Here is an 18,802-nt window from a genome sequence, read left to right on the forward strand (position 1 = left end):
GATACGTCCTCCCCCTTCCAGGAGACATGATTTATGTCTTGGTTTTGCACCAAGACAGTCTAAGGGGGGATTATCACTTGAGGATTTATAATAATGCACAGAGTCTACTTTCTTGGTCATGTTATCTGTGCTCCTTAGCTGTGTGCTAGCTTGCTCATCGCCATTGTTTTGAATCAAAGGCAAGGTTGTTTCATTTCCACACAGTCCATTTACCTCCACGTTTACTTCTAAGCGATGAATTTTTGTCTCCAGTACTGCAATCTTCTGCAGGAGGCTGTGGTAGTCATCTGTGGAGAGGGAAGGCATCTTGTTGCTAGTTAGCCTAGCGGTTAGCACCTTTCCAGGCTATTGAGGCTGTTCGGTGCCCAGACGCTGTAATCAGGCTTCAGCTGTGTCTAGGCCACAGACACACGGAGCGCTGAGGATAAGGTAACTATAAAAATGTTGCTGTTTCTGTTAAGAACGCTTTAGTCCTAATGATCTATAAGTGTCCAGAAGCTATCGCAGGTAAGCTCATACGGAAAAAAGGGAAAAATCAGCATAAAAATCAATAAAAGAAGCAAAGCATTTAAAGAGCAAAGAGATGAAGCATCCACACTCACAAAAGGGGAGGAGCAGAGTGCAAGTGCAAAAGCTTATGGCACCTGGTATTCCCAGGCGGTCTCCCATCCAAGTACTGACCAGGCCCGACCCAGCTTGCCTTCCGAGATCAGACGAGATCGGGCGTGTTCAGGGTGGTGTGGCTGTAAGGGAGGAGCTGCTTCAGAAACAGCCTTTTTATACATGCTGTGATGACACAGTCATGCTTACGTTTTTTTAATGTCCTGTATATAAGTTGAATTGTCCAAACCACAAAAATGTTGCACTTCCAAATGGTCCTAACACACTGTGTGCTCTCTGTCACTTTAACACTGTGCTGTGAGAAACTAACGTGTTATTATGGTGACGTTACCGCGGGAAAAGCATTTTTGCAGCTCAGTGTTGAAGCTGCAGTTCGCAACAAAGATTTGCATGCTTTCGCTGTAACATGTGAAGCTTAGCACAATACTATATTTTAAACTGTGTGACATTTGCCAAGTATAAAAGGTCTTTTATAGCGGGCTTCTCTCGCTTACGGCCATACCACCCTGAACACGCCCCATCTCGTCTGATCTCGGAAGCTAAGCAGGGTCGGGCCTGGTCAGTACTTGGATGGGAGACCGCCTGGGAATACCAGGTGCTGTAAGCTTTTGCACTTCCACACACAAACTGCAGAGGGCGCCGCTGCTCACTCAGTGGAGGTGAGCTTCATGACAACGCTCCTGATTGCATTTCGCTTTTGTGCAAAACAAAAAAACAAGAACGAAATATTTAGGAAATACACAAACTTATTTATTCTGTAAATGTAGAAAATGTCTGTGGCTAGTCCCTCTGGGCTCAGTACAGAGGAACTTGTTAACCTTGTAGTGTGCAGCGGGCGCAGTGTCAACCTGACACCCATGTGCAACCAGTTTGAACTCTTATTGGCTGCCGACTGCGGTCTCGAAGAATACTGAATAAATGCGCATCAGTGTGCTACCCTGAGCAGGGAACACGATATCATGGAGTTTCTAACACGGAGCAAGGTGAAGGTGACGCAACTATGCAGGACCGCCCCTGCTTAGCTTCAGAGATCAGATGAGAACAGGCGTGGTATGGCCGTAAGTGAGAGGCTTCCTCGATAAGGGGGTTCATGTAGATACTGTATGTCAATAGGAAATTGTACTTAGTAGTCAGTATAATCTTTTAATTATATAAGTTTGTATATGGTAGAATACTGCATGTAATCATTAGTGTTTAGTTGGTGGCATATTGAAAGAATGTCTCATCCTAGGAGGTCTGTAACATTCTAGGGTGTTCACCCCCACATCCTAGGAGCATGAGAGAGGTCGTATCTTTTCTTTGTTGATATATGGTATAGCAAACACACGTATATCTCTTTAAGTATAAGAGCCTTTTGTTTAGATGGACCCGCTAGACCCCTGGCACCAGCTTTGGGGAGTCTTCACAGGGTCACATCTTGACCTCACACACACACACACACACACACACACACACACACACACACACACACACACACACACACACACACACACACACACACGTACACCTCCACATTGCAATGTAAAGAACAAACTCTCACTGAAGTATAAATAAAGACCGGGACAGTTTCTCAGCGCGAGTCTCAGTTCTGGAGACTGCCCTTGCTAGCAAGAAGTTCTGTGTGTTTCTCTTCTCTGAGTCTTTACTGAAGAAGTGTTTTAGAATATATTTCTTAACACTGTAACCCATTTATTGGGATTTAAAAAACAATTCAGAGTGAAGGATATTGATTAGTTTCTACTTTTTTTTAATAGCTGCACATGACAGCACAGTTATAATGCATAGTTAATGCTGCAATATTCGCGTCATAAACAATTGTGAGTGTTTGCACAAAAACATCTACAAGTGCTCTGTGCATGTACAGTGATATTGATGTAACGCTTGAAGAATTTGACATTACTACATCAGTGGAAGAGCTCATTGCGCAAGACTCACTAACCATCCTATTCGAAAATGAGCTTAACCCTCGTGCTCCCCGTCTGGGCAGTTCCGGACCCCGGGGGTCCCAGAGTACCCCTGGGTAGCATTTCACAGGCCGCGCATCAGGGTTGGCTCCCGCGCCCCGTACACCCACGTTTCCCTCCCTGAATGCCATTCAATTTTTCTCCTAGTTTCAGGCAGGCTCTATCATGTTCGTCCATGGGAGGCCGCTGTTAACCCTTGTGCTCCCCTTCGGGGCTGCCCCAGACCCCGGGGGTCCCTAATTACCCCACCCTCAGTAGAGACAGGTGAATGAAAATGAAAAAAACAGAACGATCATTTGGGGTCGAAGAGTGCCCCAGAGCGATTCTAATGGGTTCTTCAGTGGAAGAAAACGTAGCACTTGGGGGCCACGCACAGAAGCTGCTGCAGCAGCGTGGAGGTCATTGATACCCCAGTACATGAAAATGAAACATAATCACAATAATGATAATAATGATAATGATAATAATGATAATAATAATAATAATAAGAAGAAGAAATAGAAGAAGATGAAGAAGAAGAAAAAGAAGAATACAACACACAGACGCTTCTGAGTTTTATTTTATCTTATTTGAAATTACACTCAACTGAGGCAATCTGGAAGGCCATACCATTTAGGGACATGCGCAATGGGGGGGGGGGGTGTTTTTAAAACACCCCCCCTCCCCCCTGGGCTGTATTTTTGATTACAATATCAACAAACTGTCCGTGTTTCAGGTGCTCGGTGCTGTACAGTGCCTTCGGTGGCTGTGAATACATGATCAGGAGACGTTGAATGGAAGGAATGAAACGAGGCGTGAGGAGTCTTTTCCTGATGCTGTAATAATGTTTAGCGTAAAAGTCATCCTCCAAGTGTCACAGCGGGATGGAACGGACACACGCGCAGACTCTGAGTTGGGAAACACAAGAATCTTTATTACAGCACACCAGGTGATCTATTTACAGAGGTGAGGGGGGAAGCCGGGCTCCGGGGGTCCACACACAAAGGGGAAAGATGCTGAAAGTGCACACGCACTCCGTCCACTCCTCACGCTCCTCTCCACACTCCACAGAAAACACGATGACGTACTCCACTCCTCGCACACTCAATCACTCAGGAAACACAGGGGTTGGTCCAGGGAATGCGGGTTGGCAACGGTCCAGCGACGAGAAACACAGAGCTGCCGTCTTATAAAGGAGCTGGAACACTCTCGTAACGAGCCACAGGTGCGTGATGGCGACCAGGTGCTTGGACCAAGGGCAGAAGCCCACAGGTGAGCTCCGCCCTGGAAGGGTCCCTGTGCCGACCGGGTAGGCACAGGGACCCTGACACCAAGACTCGCAGACACTCGTGTTGTCTCTGGCTGGGGTGATTGGTCTTGCACCTGTTGCATGCTTCGGTGCGGTACTCGTTGATCACTAGGTCGAGTAGGTGATACACCTATGCAGTTTTCACGGAATCGACGAGTAAAGAAGACGCCCAACCGTCAAGCTCGGCGTCTTGCCGCTCGCCCCCCGCTGTCACACTCCGCGTTGGACAGTATCTCTCCCTCTTCCGAGGAACTGTCAGTTGAGCTGTCCGAGGAACTGTCCTCCTCGTCGCGACGCAGGGGTGCAGAGTCCATCTTTTTCTTTTTATCTCCCTCGGTTTTGAGCGAGGGAGAAGGTTTTGACAAAAAAAAAGTTATAGAACGAACGAGACAATCGCCTTCTATTGAAAATACTAGAAAGGGGGGCTTATATTTTTTGTTGTTGTTTTATAGCAACTTCATAGAACAGCTACAGCATAGGCAAACATTCAGTGAGTGAGTAAGTAAGTAAGTAAGTACATAGACTGCATTAGAACTAGAAATCCTAGAAAACAAGTGAAATGAAACTCAGCCTTCATAGTGTAACAAGGAGAAACGGGGTGGGTTTAGCTAAGCGAACATTGCCAGTGTACAATTTAACTGAGAATATCCAAGGGCTCCACCGAGCCCCGTGAGAACATAAGTTGTAAAATATGCTCCTGGGCCAAATAATCCCAGGGAAGCGAGGCCGATGAATTTACACCGCTCCTTCAATTCGATCCTCTCCTCTTCTTCCCTTTTTCTTTGTTCTTCCTCCTTTCTCCTCTTCAGCCTTTCTCCTTCGAGTTTCTTCTGGGCCGGTGCACCTAAACGCGTAGTGAGGGTGTGCTGGGAACGTCTAGCAGAGGCCCCAGTCCGCGAGATCTTCAATGCACACCTCCGGCAGAGCTTCAACAGCTTTCCGAGGGAGACTGGGGACATTGAGTCCGAATGGACCATGTTCAGAGTCTCCATTGCCGAAGCTGCTGCATTGAGCTGCGGCCGCAAGGTGGTTGGTGCCTGCTGTGGTGGTAATCCCCGAACCAAATGGTGGACACCAGAGGTGAAGGGAGCCACTAGGCTGAAGAAGGAGTCCTATCGGGCTTGGTTAGCCTGTGGGACTCCGGAGGCAGCCGACAGGTATCGACAGGCCAAGCAGAATGCGGCTCAGGCAGTGGCTGAAGCAAAAACTCGGGTGTGGGAGGAATTCGGAGAGGCCATGAAAAAAGACTTTCGGACACGGTCGAATGCCTTCTCCAAGTCCACAAAACACATGTAGACTGGTTGGGCAAACTCCCATGCACCCTCAAGTATCCTGGAGAGGATAAAGAGCTGGTCCAGTGTTCCGCGACCAGGACGAAAACCGCATTGTTCCTCCTGTATCCGAGGTTCGACTAGTGGACGAACTCTCCTTTCCAGCACCCTGGCATAGACTTTCCCAGGGAGGCTGAGGAGTGTGATCCCCCTGTAGTTGGAACACACCCTCCGGTCTCCCTTCTTAAAGATGGGGACCACCACCCCAGTCTGCCAGAACCAGGGGTACTGCCCCTGATCTCCACGCAACATTGTAGAGGCGTGTCAACCAGGACAGCCCTACAACGTCCAGAGCCTTCAGGAACTCGGGGCGGACCTCATCAACACCAGGGGATCTGCCACCAAGGAGTTGTTTAACTGCCTCAGTGACCTTGCCCCTGGAAATTGGCGGGTCATTCCCCTCATCCCCAGACTCTTCCTCCTCCTCGGAAGACATGTCAGTGGGATTAAGGAGGTCCTCGAAGTATTCCTTCCACCGCCTGACAATTTTGTCAGTCGACGTCAGCAGTGCTCCGCCAGCACTATACACAGTGCAGGTAGAGCACCGCTTTCCCCTCCTGAGACGCTTGACGGTTTGCCAGAATGTCTTGCAACGGACAACCGTTGCAAGAGCTTGGTTCGCATTGCCGGCAATAAGTCGGACTTGTTCCCGGTGGGTGATGGGCTCCGCCAGGGCTGCCCTTTGTCACCGGTTCTGTTCATAATTTTTATGGACAGGATTTCTAGGCACAGCCAAGTGGCGGAGTGGGCTTTCACTTTGGTGGCCTCAGAATCTCATCTCTGCTTTTTGCTGATGATGTGGTGCTGTTGGTTTCATCGGGTCTCCAGCTCGCACTGGAACGGTCCGTTAATCGAACCTCGGATACAGGAGGAACAATGCGGTTTTCGTCCTGGTCGCGGAACACTGGACCAGCTCTTTATCCTCTCCAGGATACTTGAGGGTGCATGGGAGTTTGCCCAACCACTCTACATGTGTTTTGTGGACTTGGAGAAGGCATTCGACCGTGTCCCTCGGGGTGTCCTGTGGGAGGTGTTGCGGGAATATGGGGTGTCTGGCCCATTGCTACGGGCCATTCGATCCCTATACAACCGTTGCAAGAGCTTGGTTCGCATTGCCGGCAATAAGTCGGACTCGTTCCCGGTGGGTGATGGGCTCCGCCAGGGCTGCCCTTTGTCTCCGGTTCTGTTCATCATTTTTATGGACAGAATTTCTAGGCGCAGCCAAGTGGCGGAGGGCTTTCGCCTTGGGTGCCTCAGAATCTCATCTCTGATTTTTGCAGATGATGTGGTTCTGTTGGCTTCATCGGGTGAGGGCCTCCAGCTCGCACTGGAACGGTTCGCAGCCGAGTGTCAAGCAGCGGGAATGAGGATCAGCACCTCCAAATCTGAGGCCATGGTTCTCAGCCGGAAAAGGGTGGAGTGCCCACTCCGGGTCGGGGATGAGTTCCTGCCCCAAGTGGAGGAGTTCAAGTATCTCGGGGTCTTGTTCGCGAGTGATGGGAGAAGGGAGCCGGAGATCGACAGACGGATTGGGGCTGCAGCTGCAGTAATGCAGACGCTGCACCGGTCCGTCGTGGTGAAGAGGGAGCTGAGTGTAAAAGCGAAGCTCTCAATTTACCGTTCGATCTACGTCCCTACCCTCACCTATGGCCACGAGCTGTGGGTAGTGACCGAAAGAACGAGATCGCGGATACAAGCGGCAGAAATGAGGTTCCCCCGAAGGGTGGCTGGCCTCTCCCTTAGAGATAGGGTGAGAAGTTTGGCCATCTGGGAGGGGCTCAGAGTAGAGCCGCTGCTGCTCCACATCGAAAGGAGCCAGCTGAGGTGGTTCGGGCATCTGACAAAGATGCCTCCTGGGTGAGGTGTTCCGGGCATGTCCCACCGGGAGTAGGCCCTGGGGCAGACCCAGGACATGCTGGAGAGATTATATCTCTCGGCTGGCCTGGGAACGCCTTGGTGTTCCCCCAGATATGCTGGGGAGAGGGAGGTCTGGGCCTCTCTGCTTAGGCTGCTGCCCCCGCAACCCAGCCTCGGATAAAGCGGATGGATGGATAGAATGAAAAGAACTGAATTAGAATGACAAGAACTGAATTAGAATGAAAAGAACAGAATTAGAATGAAAAGAACTGGATTAGAAGGAAAACAATGGATTTCGAACGAAAACAACAGAATTAGGATGACAAGAACCGAATTACAATGAAAAGAACTGAATTAGAATGACAAGAATGGAATTTGAATGAAAACACCGGAAGTTAAAAGAAAACAACAAAATTTGAATGAAAAAAACAGAATTAGAATGAAAACAACAGAATTTGAATGACAAGAACAGAATTTGAATGAAAACAACAGAAATAGAATGAAAACAACATAATTTGAATGAAAACAACATAATTTGAATGAAAACAAAAAATTTGAATAAAAATACAGTATTAGAAAAAAGAGAACAGAATTTGAATGAGAACAGAATTAGAATGACAAGAATGGAATTTGAATGAAAACACCGGAAGTTGAAAGAAAACAACAAAATTTGAATGAAAACAACGGAAGTTGAAAGAGAACAACAGAATTTGAAAGAAAACAACAGAATTAGAATGTAAAGAACGGAATTTGAATTAAAATAACAAAAATAGAATGAAAACAACATAATTTGAATGAAAACAACAGAATTAGAATGAAAACAACAGAATTTTAATAAAAAAAAACAGTAGTAGAATGAAGAGAATAGAATTTGAATGAAAACACCGGAAGTTGAAAGAAAACAACAAAATTTTAAAGAAAACAACAAAATTAGAATGACGAGAATGGAATTTGAATGAAATCAACAGAATTAGAATGTAAAGAACTGAATTAGAATGAAAACAACAGAATTTGAAAAAAACAACAACAGAATTAGAATGAAAACAACAGAATTAGAATGAAAACAAAAGAATCAGAATGAAAACACCGGAAATTGAAAGAAAACAACAGAATTAGAAAGACAAGAACGGAATTTGAATGAAAACAACAAAATTTGAATGAAAACAAAAAATTTGAATGAAAATACAGTATTAGAAAAAAGAGAACAGAACTTGAATGAGAACAACAGAATTAGAATGACAAGAATGGAATTTGAATGAAAACACCTGAAGTTGAAAGAAAACAACAGAATTAGAATGACAAGAACAGAATTTGAATGAAAATAACAGAAATAGAATGAAATCAACATAATTTGAATGAAAACAACAGAATTAGAATGACAAGAATGGAATTTGAATAAAAAGAACTGGATTAGAAGGAAAACAACGGATTTTGAATGAAAACAACAGAATTAGAATGACAAGAACGGAACTTGAATGAAAACACAGGAATTTGAATGAAAAGAACAGAATTTGAATGAAAAGAACAGAATTAGAATGAAAACAACAGAATTAGAGTGGAGACATGGCGGGGGAGGACGCTGGAGAGACCCGGTGCACCTAAACGCGTAGTGAGGGTGTGCTGGGAACGTCTAGCAGAGGCCCCAGTCCGCGAGATCTTCAATGCACACCTCCGGCAGAGCTTCAACAGCTTTCCAAGGGAGACTGGGGACATTGAGTCCGAATGGACCATGTTCAGCGTCTCCATTGCCGAAGCTGCTGCATTGAGCTGCGGCCGCAAGGTGGTTGGTGCCTGCCGTGGTGGTAATCCCCGAACCAAATGGTGGACACCAGAGGTGAAGGGAGCCACTAGGCTGAAGAAGGAGTCCTATCGGGCTTGGTTAGCCTGTGGGACTCCGGAGGCAGCCGACAGGTATCGACAGGCCAAGCAGAATGCGGCTCGGGCAGTGGCTGAAACAAAAACTCGGGTCTGGGAGGAGTTCAGAGAGGTGTAGTGGTTTCCTCCATTGAAATCCACCATTTCATCTATTTCATCCAAAAGACAGCCCCAGAGTGTCGATCACAGCGATATTTCTTCCGTCTTCGCCCTCTGCCTCTTTTCTGAGACAGCCGTCGGTGACAGACTCAGGCGAAACGTCTTCTTTGAAAGCGTTCGCATCCCCTTGGATGGTGTTTCCAGGATCGGGAAAGAGTGCATCTGGAAACACCATCGATGGTGTTTCCGGATGCACTCTTTCCCGATCCTGTTTTACCGACCAGAAGGAGTCTCAGTTCTTCACGGGTCGCAGAGCCTGCGGGGTTGGGGAAATGATGGTAACATTTGAATCATTCTAGAAAAAAAACAAAACATAAAACACTACGTTACACTAGGCTATTCTTTTGTTATCTTTGTATTGATGTTGACAGCAAGCAGTTTGCCCACATAACGCCAGTAGCACAAGCAGCACACATCCCTGGATCCGGCCTTTGGTCGCCAACATTTTCAGTAAGCTAAGAAAAGAAGAAAGAAAAAAGAGGTGAAATTAAGGCACATTCAAGGAAAGTATTTCAGATCTGAGTAGCAAGTTAAACCACACTGAAAATACACGTTGAATAAACCATGGCCCCAAACTGGTCAGTTGTCCCATGTGTTTCCCCCGTAGCTGCTCCGGGCGCACACACAATGAGCCCTGGTTTTGCGACGCAGGCGTAGCAACAACCTCCTTCTACTCCTCACTGCCTCCTGTATATGTGTGTGTGTGTGTGTGTGTGTAGGAGGTACTGGGTTCCTCACAGACAGTGGTGTTCGCGAAACCCACCCTCCCCAAAGCTAAGGGCTCGCCAGCGAGGCGCGTGAGAGCAAGGAAAATGTTTTAAAAAAGGGAAAGGAGGATGAGAAGACACTGAGGGTCCGAGGTCTAAACGGAAGGCTGTGTTCAGGTAACCCGCCCTCCGCAGCCCTAAGCGTATGCCAGTGAGGCTCTTGAGAACGATGTAAAGGAGCATGGATGAGGAGGAGGCAAGGAGTGTCTGAAGTCCAAACGGAGGGCGGTGTTCACGTAATAGGCAGGCCACACAGCTGCTCTTTCACTAGCGAGGCAGATGAGAACGAAGGAGAAGGAGCGAGAAGGACGAGGGGCATGGAGAGCCCCAGGTCCAACTGGAGGGCGGTGTTCACATAATAGGCAGGCCAAGCAGCTGCTCTTTCACTAGCGAGGCGCTTGAGAACGATGTAGAGGGAGTAAGGAGTACAAGGAGCAACGGAGAGCCCGAGTTCCAACTAGAGGGTGGTGTTCACGAAACCGGCCATCCGCAGACCTAAGCGTACGCTCGCGAAGAGCATAAACGGAGGGCCGTGTTCACATAATGGGCAGGCCAAACGGCTGCTCTTTCACTAGCGAGGAGCATGGGAGTGATGAAGAGGGAGCAAGGAGGACGAGGAGGCATGGAGAGCCCGAGGTCCAAATGGAGGGTGGTGTTCACATAATAGGCAGGCCACACAGCTGCTCTTTCACTAGCGAGGCGCATGAGAACGAAGGAGAAGGAGCAAGGAGGACGAGGAGCAACAGAGATCGCGAGGTCCTCACCGAAGGGGGTGTTCACGAAACCGGCCCTCTGCAGACCTAAGCGTACGCTAGTGAGGAGCATAAACGGAGGGCGGTGCTCGCGTAATGGGCAGGCCAAACAGCTGCGCTTTCACTAGTGAGGCCCTTGAGAACGATGTAGAGGGAGCAAGGAGTACGAGAAGCAACGCACAGCCCGAGATCCAACTGGAGGGCGGTGTTCGCGTAATAGGAAGGCCAAACAGCTTCTCTTTCACTAGCAAAGTACATGACAACGGTAGAGAAGGAGCAAGGAGGACGAGGAGCAACCGAGAGCCTGATGGCCTCACCGAAGGGGGTGTTCGCGAAACCGGCCCTCCGCAGACCTAAGCGTACGCTAGCGAGGAGCATAAACGGAGGGCAGTGTTCGCCTACTGGGCAGGCCAAACAGCTGCGCTTTCACTAGTGAGGCCCTTGAGAACGATGTAGAGGGAGCAAGGAGTACGAGAAGCAACGCAGAGCCCGAGATCCAACTGGAGGGCGGTGTTCGCGTAAATAGGAAGGCCAAACAGCTTCGCTTTCACCAGCGAGGCGCATGACAACGGTAGAGAAGGAGCAAGGAGGACGAGGAGCAACGGAGAGCCCGTGGTCCTCACCGAAGGGGGTGTTCGCGAAACCGGCCCTCCACAGACCTAAGCATACACTAGCGAGGAGCATAAATGGAGGATGGTGTTCGCGTAATAGGAAGGCCAAACAGCTTCTCTTTCACTAGCGAGGCGCATGACAACGGTAGAGAAGGAGCAAGGAGGACGAGGAGCAACGGAGAGCCCGTGGTCCTCACTTAGGCCCATTTACGCGTAACCCAAGGCCCATCCGGCAAAGTGCTCACCTGTGAGGAGCAGGAGAACGGAGCAGAAGGAGGTCGCAGGACGGGGAGGCAGGAAGAGTCTGAAGTCCACACTTAGGCCGGTTTACGCGAACACTGCCGAGAAGGAGACATTGATGATGATGATGATGTGAAGTTGAGAGTTGTTTGCTCCGGCGGTTCAGGGTCCCTCCAGACCCCAGTGTTTGCCATCGTAACTTACGAATGTGGATTGGGGTTGCGAATTACCCCATCGCGATTACAAAGGGGTCACTGTGTACCCACGGAACACAGAGCGCCCGAGGTCCCGAGTTAGGCCTGTTTACACGTAACTCGGGGCCCATCCGACAAAGCGCTCACCTGCAAGGCGCAGGAGAACGGAGCAGAAGGAGGAAAGAGGACAGGGAGTAAGAGAGAGTCCGAGGTCCTCGCTTAGGCCGGTTTATGCGTAACCCGGGGCTGATCCGGCAAGGTGCTCACCTTCGAGGAGCAAGAGAATGGAGCAGAAGGAGGAAGGAGGACTAGGAGGCAGGGAGAGTCCGAGGTCCTCACTTAGGCCGGTTTACGTGTAACCTGGGCCCGTCCGGCTAAGCCCTCCCCTGCGAGGAGCAGGAGAACCGAGGAGCAGGAGGTAGGAGGACTAGGATGCAGGGGGCGTCCAAGGTCGTCATAGAGGCCGGTTTACGCGAACACTGCCCTCTGCAAAGCTAAGCGTCCGACAGCGAGGCACAGGAGAACCGAGGAGAAGGAGGAAGGAGGACTAGGAGTCAGGGAGTGTCCGAGGTCCTTACTTAGGCCGGTTTACGCGAACACTGCCAAGAAGGAGACGATGATGATGATCTGAAATTGAGAGTTGTTTCCTCCGACGTTTCGGGGTCCCTCCAGACCCCAGTGTTTGTCATCATAACTTACGAATGTGCATTGCGGTTGCGAAATACCCCATCGCCATTACTAAGGGGTCACAGTGTACCCACGGAGTAGAGAGCACCCCCAGTCCTTGCGAAGGCTGGTTTACGCGTAACTTGGGGCCCACCCGGCTAAGCACTTGCCTGCGAGGAGCAGGAGAATGGAGCAGAAGGAGGTAGGAAGGCGGCAGGGAGAGTCTGAGGCCCTCAAGGAGGGCGGTTTACACGAACTCTGCCCTCTGTAAAGCCAAGTGTCCAACAGCAAGGCCCAGGAGAACTGAGGAGAGGGCCGGTTTACGTGAAGACTACCCTCTGTAAAGCTGAGCGTTTGCAAGCGCAGGGTAGAAGGACCAAGGAGAAGCAGGAAGGAGACGATGATGATGATGATGTGTAGTTGAGAGATGTTTGCTCCGGTGGTTCGGGATCCCTTGAGACCCCAGTATTTGCCATCGTAACTTACGAATGTGGTGTGGGGTGGCGAAATATCCCATCATGATCACTAAGGGGTCACAGAGTACCCACGGAGCGCCCGCGGTCCCCAATTAGGCCGGTTTACGCGTAACCCGGGGCCCATCCGGCTAAGCGCTCGCCTGCGGGGAGCAGGAGAACGGGGAGAAGGAGGAAGGAGGTCGAGGAGGAACGGAGAGTCCGAGGTCCTCACTGAGGCCGGTTTACGCGAACACTCTCGAGAAGGAGACGATGATGATGATGATGTGAAGTTGAGAGTCGTTGCCGTGGCGCTTTGGGGTCCCTTCAGACCCCAAGGTTTGCCATCGTAACTTACGCGATCGATGGAGGGTTACAGCCAATTAGGTGCCTTTGTCCGACGCTGTGACGAGACCCGCTATAGCCGGGGATCCGCCTGACCCCCATCTGCCCCCACCGCAAACCGGAGCCCTGTTTCGCGACGAGACCTGGGTCCGCGCTGTCGGGGTCTGCATGAACCCCCCCCCCTCCCCCCTTCTTTTTTTTTTTGGTCCAGGCCGCACAAGGGTTAAACAGACATGATTCTGTCATGGAAATCAGTGCATTTCCTGTATCCTTTGGGGCAACAGACCTGAGTCACACTTTTAGAGAAGTACCTGGTGAGGTGGATTGAGAGGAATATCCATGATGCATGGCAGTTTGTTCACTCACTTCCTCTCCACCACAGCTTCCGAAACGCAGCCAATCACAGAGCTTGCTCTCCTGATCCAAGAAGAACACATCAAAGTGCACTGCACAAGCTTGCTCACAAAAAACAGCCATCCACTGCTTGTGTACAGCTTCTGTTTTGATCTTCCAGTTCAGCAAATGTATATATGTGGGTGTCCAGGTATTCGTACTCCACCACATCGTATCAGCGGGTTCAGTATCTTATACTTTTGTCAAGATCATGCACACTGCAGCTGATTGGTATCTACTAGGGGTGCAACGATACACAAAATTCACGGTTTGGTTTGATACTTTGGTGTCACTGTTCGATATTCTTTCGATACAAATAAATGTTCATGCCTTTTTAATTTGTCATTTATTAAAATTATAAATATATATTTTAACTCAAAAGTACAGTTTTTAAATTTAATGTTGCTGAAACAACAAAATAATTAAAAAAAATAAATCTATGATCGAGAAATCACTCATCTTTGGAAAAGAGTTTATTACAGAGAAATGGCTCTTTCCAAAATAAAAGCTCTACTATACGCTTCTTCTGGGCTATATTCTCAGCAGCATATTAAACATATCAGGTCCCCATAAGGAGAATCATGTGCTAACGGCTGTCTAAATGACTCGGCTAAAGTTTGTAGCATGCGTGCTTATTGTTTTTGTCTGCTTCCACTTGTCTTTGCACTAGGATGATGTCGGCGTAAATGTGCAGTCATATTCGTTGTGTTCCCACTAGTGCTATCAGCGTTAATCTCATTAAAATGACATTAACACCATAACGCGGCAAATCTCCGTTAACAAGCTACCGCGGATCGCCCTGTGCATGGGGCTGGACGGCGTTAACAAGCTAACTGTACTAACGCACTAGTTCCCACAAATTGAGCATTGCGTGGCACATCCGACATACTGTTTTACTTTAGTCCATGACGCGCTTACCTTCAGGGTCATGCTTCACATGAAAACCAAGATAGTTCCAAAAGCCAGATCTGAATGAGGGTGGGGGAGGTTTGGGTAGCGTTGAGGCAGTTGCCATGTTGCAACGAGCTTAGCTTCTGTCTTGCTAGCTTGCGCTGCGCTCAGTGGATCTGCACTCGACAGTGCAGCCTAGGCGGAGTAGTCGAACGCAGATCCACTGAGCGCTCAACACAGACAGCATCGTCAGAAGAAAAGTTGATAAATAAATTACAAATTTTGTATTGTTCGATACATATGCGTACCGAACCGAAAGCAATGTATCGAACGGTTCAATATCGATACGAGTATTGTTGCACCCCTAATATCTACAGTTATCAGAAAGAAGCCATAACCAAGTTACATGGATTCTTTTTTTTATAACTTCATGTCATACAGGTAAACTAGTTATTTTATTTGCAACACTGTCATGTGCCACTCTCTGGTTTTATGTTTCAAATTCGTGTAAGACATCCAGAGTACTCTGATGACATTAACAAGGACATCTCCAGTTTACATGGGAAACAATTATTTCATGTTCTTGAGATTACTTGTTTACATCACTTTTCAGAAAACGTACATACAGGTCTGATTCAAAACTGCATATCTATTTTTTTTTTAATGCATGTTGAAAGGGCAAAAATATTCCTGAGATACTATTAACATTATTAAATTTGAAGGCTATTATACAGTGGTATTACTTTAAACTGAGTAAAACGGTATTTTGATAAAAGTTAAGGTCTCCGTTTGTTTCAGTAAAAGCATACTGTCATTTATTTGCTTTTATTATTTATTTATATGCCCTCCGCAGACCATCTCTGCACTGCGTGGGTGATTGGTGGCTCCCTGCACACTAAGGGCTGCACACAGGGACAAGGTGCACTAGGTTACGATCAGATCTTCCTTGGGCAGGGAGAGGTGATGGACTGTATGCCACCTTTTCATTGGCATACATTAAGTACAATGATTTATTGCCTACGGTGGGGCAGGTCACATACTGGGTGAAGGTGGGCAGTGTGGAGTCCAGCGAGACATGATTAAAGTCCCCTGATATTAGAAGAAGAGCTCTCGGAGATTTCGTTTGCAGTCTGCGGACCACAGAGAGTCACAAGCTGCCTCCACGGATGCTAACGGCTAATAGCTCAATGTCTCTGTTGCAGAGTTGTTCTTTCACAGCGATGTGCCCAGGGATACCACAACTGTCTTTAACAAACACTGCCAGTCCCCCTCTTTTCCTCTCACCGCTGTCTCTCGTCTTGTCCGCCCGCAGCAGCTGGAAGCCGGGCAGCCTACTCACAGAGGGAGTACCGGGCAGTGCCAGGGTACTGCCACTGTGACCGGGTTAGCGTCATTAGCTCCTCAATCATATCAGGGACCGATCTCACATTTACAGTGATTACAGGAAGGAGAGATGGTGTAACGTTCTGAGGTGAGTTACGGCGTGTTGCAAGTTTTGTGAGGTGCTTTCGTGATATTTAATGGATCGGATTACATTTTTTATTTTTCTCCGATATCCGATCCAGTAATTTAGGTCAGTATCGGACCGATACCGATACGTAATATCGGATCGGTCCATCTCTAATGACAATACAGCTTGTTGTGCTAATTTTACATGGGATCTTGCCATTTCAAGTGATTTTAAACATTAAATCAGGAACATTTTAACGTGATCAAACAATGAAATTACCTATAAACAAGGTGAATGAATGTGGCAATATGAATCATAATACGTAAATGTACAGCAATATACAGTTAACAGTTGGTTTAAATAATAATGGATTGCATGCCCTGGGACAGACTGACTGAGGCGAGGCTGCCATATCGCACCATCGGCCCCTCTGGCCATCACCAGTAGGCAGTAGGTGAATAATACTTATGTGATGTAACACAAGCTTATAGGAATCATGTTATATACTTTTCCATAGCATTACACAGACCTTCCCAAAGTGTGGGGCCCAGAGCCATTGCAGGGGGGGCCCGGCATGAAAAGGGGGAAAAAAACAACAACGCTTGTACACTGCTAGCACGGGGCGCCCACAGAAACGCAAAGCAGGAGATGAAGCATCGCTGAATATGTTTCCAAACCAACTTCATTCTAAGCCAAAGCCAAAGCAAATCTTCCCTTTGGCTTCACCTGCACAAGTGCTGAGGTAGGTCTCCCTGCAGGGTTGGTTTTCCCTTCGTCGGGAGCAGCGCTGGGCTCTTCAAATCACAGACAAACAGTATCCTACATTCTTGATTTTTAGTTCACAAACACTTGTTGTAATGACTAACTACTCCTGACATGTTGGAGATGTTGGCTCTTTATACAGTAAAGTTACAGCGGGATACAAATAACATCAGGCTGATCCTGCCACGATTTGTCCCCCCTGTCTAAATCACGGACAAACAGGATCCCACAGCTGTTTATGTTTTTAGACCCATTTTGCACAGAGAGGCTTTTTTTTTTTTAAATTTATTGACAGCAATGTTGAATATTATTACACAGGAAAAAACAACTAAATGTAAAATAGTCACACTGTGACGCCTCTGCCTTTGTAAATGGAGGGACAGTAACTGCATGTTTATATGTAAGCGTGTAAAACCTGAAGATAGAGACAAAATACTGTTAATCTGACTATCTGCCATTCTGCAATTCATCTCATGTAAACAATAACGTGGCGCACAGCTGACGTGAAAAAAGGCACATACCTTTGACGCTGCGTGATGAACTCTGTATTCCTCGTCCACACGTGAACGCAAAAAAGGAGTTTTAAAAAGTCTCAGTTTTCGGTGATTCGAAACGCCGTTAACGTGTGGACGAAACAGCTGTGTTTTCAAAATCACCCGTGTAGGTGCGGACGTAGCGTAAAAGAGTTAGTAGTTTATTTTATTACTACCTGTAATTTATTGCAGATTACTTGTATTTGCTTAATTGTTTACTAAAAGTTTGAGGTGTGAAATAAACTGCAATTGAGCAAATATGGGCGTGTATGTTTGGAGGATGTGTTAGTGCGTGCGTGTGCGCGCGCGAGGGGGGGGGGGGGGGGGGCACGACCATTTTTCTGTAAAACAAAGGGGGGCCCAGCGAAAAAAGTTTGGGAACCACTGGCATTACATTTGAATTCAACAGTTCAATCTTTCAAATAACAGACAGATATTTGTGAAATCATGATACATTTGTGAATGTATTTTAACAATCTAAATATGTATAAGTACAGACAGATACATTTAATACTCATGACAATTATGTTTTATTACATTACAGTGATTTAACGTTAATTTACATTTGAAATGTGAAATCACAGTCCATACCCACGATCTTGTGGTTGTTAGTTCACATTGGCTGATACTTAGCGTCATCTTATTATGTGTCCCAACATCCAATGGCATGTCACATTGTTTTCATGGCCACACCCTCACCCCAGGTGCAGAGGCCTATTTCTGTTCAGGAATGTTGTGAATACTTGGAAATTTATATTAATTGCAATTCCTACCTCTACATTTATTTTTTAAAATATATAATTAGCACAGCGTAGCCGTGCAATGTTTTATATGTTTTTTTAGTTTTTATTCCTATTAATTATATTTTCCCCTGCGACAGACTGGCGACCTGTCCAGGGTGTACCCCGCCTTTCGCCCTATGACGCTGGGATAGGCTCCAGCACCCCCCGCGACCCTGAAAAGGAGAAGCGGAAGCGAATGGATGGATGGATAATTATATTTTCACTTGTTACCTCTGAATTATTGAATCAGACCTGGATGACATGAAATTTTCAGCAAATTCTAATTCAAATACTCTAATTATTCATTATTCTCATTAATTTTCGATCATTTTATATATTTTTCCATAGTATTACATTTGAATTTAACAGATCATTCTCTCACATAACAGATAAATATTTGTGAAATTATGATACATTTCTGAATGTATTTTTACAATCTAAATATGCATATGTACAAAAACATATATTAAAAAAAAGTAAATTGTGTTTTACTATATTTACAGTGACGTTATGTTATTTTACCTTTGACATGTAAAATCATAGTCTACTTATGTAAATTTAATGATATTCTAGAAAGACAGTACAAAACTGTAAAATATACAGTAAGATACTTTGACCCCCTCCCTGAATCGCTACCTTATCGTGGTGGAGGGGTTTGTGTGTCCCAGGGATCCCAGGGGCTACAATGTAGCTGCCATCACCAGTGTGTGTGAATGGGTGGATGACTGAATGTGTAAAGCGCTATACTAATACAGGCCATTTACAAATAAGAAGGACCTGTTACATGTTGCACTCATTTTATGAATTTAAAGAACGTTCAAAAAAATGCACAAATACAATCTGTCAGTGCCTAACTGCTCACAGTTTGT

The 18,802-nt window shown here is 46.9% G+C and overlaps 1 non-coding gene and 1 pseudogene across 1 annotated transcript; one reads left to right on the forward strand and one right to left on the reverse strand.

Annotated features, from left to right (window-relative positions):
• Nucleotides 1-632: 632 nt before the first annotated feature.
• Nucleotides 633-751, reverse strand: LOC113029938 (5S ribosomal RNA; annotated as a pseudogene).
• A 358-nt stretch (nt 752-1,109) lies between these two features.
• On the forward strand, nt 1,110-1,228 carry LOC113029936 (5S ribosomal RNA). The gene has a single exon (XR_003273530.1). It is a non-coding gene; the product is annotated as a 5S ribosomal RNA (ribosomal RNA).
• Nucleotides 1,229-18,802: the final 17,574 nt, after the last annotated feature.

This window comes from Astatotilapia calliptera, chromosome 9, assembly GCF_964374335.1.
Source record: "Astatotilapia calliptera chromosome 9, fAstCal68.1, whole genome shotgun sequence".
In the NCBI taxonomy this organism is placed as follows: Eukaryota; Metazoa; Chordata; class Actinopteri; order Cichliformes; family Cichlidae; genus Astatotilapia; species Astatotilapia calliptera.